This window comes from Toxorhynchites rutilus, chromosome 3 (assembly GCF_029784135.1).
Source record: "Toxorhynchites rutilus septentrionalis strain SRP chromosome 3, ASM2978413v1, whole genome shotgun sequence".
In the NCBI taxonomy this organism is placed as follows: Eukaryota; Metazoa; Arthropoda; class Insecta; order Diptera; family Culicidae; genus Toxorhynchites; species Toxorhynchites rutilus.
In genome coordinates this window covers 104,084,130-104,089,449 of record NC_073746.1, presented here as the reverse complement: position 1 = coordinate 104,089,449, position 5,320 = coordinate 104,084,130, and the positions used below count along the sequence as shown (strand labels likewise).

The 5,320-nt window shown below is 35.0% G+C and overlaps 1 long non-coding RNA gene across 1 annotated transcript; it reads left to right on the top strand.

The window, feature by feature from the left end:
* The first annotated feature begins 1,560 nt into the window (after positions 1–1,560).
* Positions 1,561–2,236, top strand: LOC129780514 (uncharacterized). The gene is made up of 2 exons (XR_008743951.1): positions 1,561–1,915; positions 2,072–2,236. It is a non-coding gene; the product is annotated as an uncharacterized LOC129780514 (long non-coding RNA).
* The last annotated feature ends 3,084 nt before the right edge of the window (positions 2,237–5,320 follow it).

Below are 5,320 nucleotides of genomic sequence, written 5' to 3'. Positions count from 1 at the left end.
CAAATAATAATATTTTATCATCGATAATTTGTTTTTCGCTAAATTCTCCGTAAAATTCTTTGGGTCAACAAGTAGCAAGCGTACACTCTGTCCAACTTTTATAAGACCAGGTGCGATTTGGGATAAAATGCTCGTCTAATTTACTCCGAACTTTCACAGATATTTGAGGAATACATTGAGCTAAAAATTCGCTTGCAAACATTTGAACTTACTGCGATATTTGAAGAATTACAGCAGATTTTATAAGGCACTATAAAAATCTCGTTTTTGGCACTTTTTTGAAATCGATGCGAAAAATTAAAATAAATTAGTTTTTCGTCAATGTGACAAATTATTCGTATGCAGAATTTATTAGAGTTTTCGAAACTTCCTTTCGATTTGCGGTACGATGGTTGTTTACTGAATAATTCATCATCAAAGACGAAGTGGTAATTTTTCATTCAAACTGAAATATCTCTGTTTGAAAAGATCCTATAGGAACGTTCTAGGAACCAAATGAAAGCTAGTTGATAAGGTCAATTGGATTCGCTATTGTTGGTTATCAAAAAAATTGTGTTAGTCCACGAAATCTTTGCGAAAACAGAAAAAAAAATCGATTTTTTATTTCTTTTCGATATTGTTGTCCACTACACCTACACACATCAAGATGAAAATATTTGCGTAGAATGTTCTAATATCTGATATAGATATAGATGTAGCTTTAAAATAATGTATATCTTTTCGATATGCGTTGATTTTTCACGAAGTTATATCATGTCAAAAAACTGTTAGTTAGAACAATCCGCTCAAATAAAATGGAATTACCAATAATTGCAGATCATGGAACTCTTTTCGTCGAAAATACAAATAATCGCACTCTTACCATCTATTAAAGTAAATAAAATAAAGAAGAACTTTTACTTAGTAAATCTGGAACAGTTAAAAAAACGACAAACATTTACCTTTCTTCATTTAGTCAGTGTTAAGCCAGAGGGGACCAACTCGCAAAATTTAAAATTTCGAGTTATTGATTACAATAGGTTAAGCATTTTGTAAGCTGCATACCACATTTTTCAGATTTGAAAAATGAATCGCACAGCAGGAATAACGGATCGAAAGTGTATTGCAACGAAAATTTCTTATAGCACCAAACTTCGAGCTTGTTTTTTCCGAAATCATAGTCCGGTCTGACTTAACACCGATTGTTTCATATTACAATAGAACAAAATTAAGTGTAGACATGACCGATCAAATGGCGAGGTATTTTTTAACATACTTGTTCTGGCTGGTACAAATGCGTGGATTTTGTGCAAACAAAGGACAGAAGAAAATGTCTCAAGACAAGATATTTTACTACTGCTCGCAACAGAACTTGCGCCGATTTGCCCGTGAATCAAAGGGGTCAGCCATGCTTGAGAAAAGACTTAATTGGAAAAAAATTGGAAAATCAAAATTGAAAATGTGAAGTGTCACTGTATCACTATCAATACGACCGCAAAGGGTTAAGCGATTCGAATACGTCTTTGACTTTTTATGATCTGCATTGTGTTAAAAATATCCGACATATTAGAATTATAGCACACCAATCGAACGCTATAAACATCACTTCTATTGTTAGTGACTAAAGGCTACCATTCCATTGTTTATCGACATTTCTTGTGATTCGAGTTAAACTTGGTATTTAAATTTTAAATTTTGTGTAATTGTTGTATATTCGTAAAATAATTAATTGAACCCGCCCATCATGGAAGCAGGAAGATCTCCAGTAAAAACGCCAAACCCAGGTCCAAGCCGACCTCAACCTGACAAAATCACGCTCAAATTATTCATTGAACCAAATGCTGCTGGCGACCAAAGTAACCAAGACAAAGCGAGCCCCCGATTTGTACCCACGGGAGAAACGAAGCGAAGAAAAAATTAGAATCGTTGCTTGAAGGTAACATTTCCGTAGGGTTAAAGTACCCAGCGATGGGGTTTTCTATTGCTATTTGTGACAATTTTTATTCCATCATTCGCAATGTGACAGGAACATTCACTATCAAACTGGCATTATTCGGATATCTAATTGTATACTTTGTGTTTTTTTTTTTAGATTTCGCAATTAGCTAGAACACCATAGCACAATTATCAAGAATGTGTAATGAACACAGAGCCGAGGCAACATCGTTTTCCTTCGCATTGGCATTCATCTTGCGTTCAGCTGAGGTCACCAACTTTTAATTGTTCCGTTATAATGAAAATAAATAATTAACATCTCTCCAGTCTACCATTACCTCATACCGCTGAGAAGCATGTCGATGCAGGGGGGAAAATAGAGTGAGAAGAGAGAAATATTTTCCAATCACTGTGATTTCCATTGACACCTTGGATTTTGTTTTTACTGGGAAAAGTTTAGAATGGCTTCACCTGCTGCAGTAGCTCTATGGGAGTGTTTATTTATAATTTAAAACACGTTCGCTGTAATCATTTTAAAATGTTTCAGTCAAGTACCATTGATGGAGGGATGTCTTTAGCTTCGGGGAAAATTAGCCGGCTTGGTTGACTTAACGAAGAATTCGCTTGTTGTCGCGACAGCACCACCCGGTAAAGATTTGAAATAATGGACATTATTTTCATTATTTCCATCAGTTGAGAAAATCCACACAGAATCGGCCATTCACCTACTGATTGATTCCAATTCCATATAAACTTCATCTATAATGTCGTGGCTTCCTATGATATTAGTTTCCATTATCAATATTATCTGATAACAGAGTTGTCAACTACAATTTTCGAAAATGAGAAAGACTGAAAATGAAAACATGTAGAAATCAAGATAACTCATATTGGGTTGTCCGGAAAGTTCGTGGCAATTTTTGGGGAACATCATTTTTATGTACAGCTACCGTTCTGAATCATATTTCGGACACTTTGTAATAATATCTTTGTTCGCAACAAACTCAGCGATAAACCGCTGGTCTTAACGGGTTTAGGAATATAGCGAAATTCCTACTGCACCTCACGAAACTAGGTTAAAATAGCGTGGCGGAAAACTTCGGATAGGTTTTTGAAATAAGTGTGATCGCTTCTATGGTTCGAGATCTACTCACTTTTATTCATGAGTGTATCAAATATACTGCCTTCGTGTCGTATGTATGTGTGGTTTATGGAAGCGGATATACTAATCGTTAACCTCAGTGTGCTATAATATTGAGCGTTACATTTGATGCACAAAAAATCAAAAATGGGCAAGATAGGGTAGTAATTAAATTAGTTCAACTCATAACAATCTTGAAATGCTTAATGTCCTGATGATATAACTGTGAAATTAATATCACAATTGATTCTTTAGATTATCCCCTTGGTTTCACTATCATTTTATATTAGATTTACTTTTTAATTATAACATAGTAGGCAAAAATCTAACAGCACTACTCATTGTTTGTTTTTGACATTCGCTTAGCGTGAGCAGCTAAAATAGCCGCCGTTTATTAATAGTTCAATTTCTCTCGTGTTTCATCCCTGATCATCATCGTTATCAGTTAACTGTTATTGCTTGGTAAGTGTTTCACAGTTGATTATAAAACATAATGAAGTTTATTGTAATTTTTATTCAAAAAATTATAAAATAAAATGTCCGAAATTCGATCCGAATTTTTTTCCTACGATTCATATTTCGGACAAATAAAAATGGTAATACTACAATGTGTGTTTTCAGGTTTATCATGGATGCGAAGCGTAAATACAACAAGGCCAAAGTTGAAGACGCTTTGGATGCCATTCGAGCAGGATCATCTATCCGTACTGCTGCAATCCAAAATCCAAATTCCTCAAGAAATCCTCAGAATCAGTGTTGGCCAACATGCAAAGCGGATGTGGGCGGATGGAAGCGGATGGATGAGAGCGCATTTGAGATATACTCGTATAAATACATACTAGTAATATTGTAACTAATGTCAAAAAACATCATGTTAATTAATAGTAATAGAATATATTTTTTGAGAGACGAACGAAACAGATGATAATCAAAACAGGCTCTACTGCGGTTAAGAGGGGACCCCGGTCAGGAAGGAATTTTTGGGAAGTTTATGCCCTCAGAAAATTTGTCCTAAAACGATTTTTCGATATTCGATTTCGTTGGAATGTTACAGTCAAAAGTATGAGATCACCTTAAGGGATATAGTATTGTTGTACGAATTTTTGAACGCGTTTTTCTCGAAACCATGTTTTTCCAGCTGGTGGTATCGATATCTCAGGAATTAATCGACTGATTTAGCCTTTTTGGAATTTCGAATTTTCAAAAACCCCAATGCAACGCTTTAGGTGTTTTCCTGAAGTTTCAAAATATTATTAGGAATTCGTTCTGCGACACGCCTTTGCAGTACCGATTTCACCATCAAGGTACCGATTATTCGTTCACTCAAAAAATGGAAAAAAACACCTTCAAAAATACCTTAAACAATAACCAAAATACCCGAACACTTCATTTTTCTCACGATTGATCATTTTATTGCATTGGTAATTGTACAGAAACACAAGTTGAGCTTAAAACCACAAGAAACCGTTATGCAAACAGAGTGTCTGAAATTTGAATTCACTCTGTCCGAAATTTTATTTTTTTCATAAATAGTGTCCGAAATTTGATTCTCATCCGCTTCAATTGCAAAACATTTGTATTCAATAATTGTTGATGTTTTTAATCAAATAGGCACCAAAGTAGAAATCTTATAAGCTTATTGAACTAATTTAGTAAAAATATCAACCAAATAGTACTTGTGCATAAAGTTTAGATCTGTTTTCTGCATCAAATGCCTTAAGCGTCCGAAATATGATTCAAAACGGTATGTATTACATTTATTTAATTGTATCTGCACACTATTCTTACATCATCTTACGCCATTTTCACGCATCTTTGAACATATCTCTCTTGAACAGCTCTCTCGTCTTGAAAACTGTTCAAGTTTTGTTTCATGCTGGTCATAGAGTCGAAGTTTTTCCCCTTGAAAAAAATTCACAGGAACCTGATCCAATGATTTCAAGGTGCAATATCCGGTAAGTTTGACTGGTGAGTTGACACCTCCCAGTCTCACTTCAAAATGATTCGTCGTCTTGCTAGAAAGGCGTGAAGTTTGGTGTTGCGGCGATGGAGCAAGACGCCTATCAGACGCATTATTCTAGAAGATTGTTCTGAATCGCTGTCTTTAATTTATCCAGTTGCGAGCAGTACTTATGTACATATGGAAACCATTTACTTGGTGGAAGTTAATAACAAAGTAACAAAGTAACAAAGTTTTTTTTTTATTTTTCCCATCAGACACAGATATCCTTCGGATAAGAAACTGTCCACACACCACGTGGATCC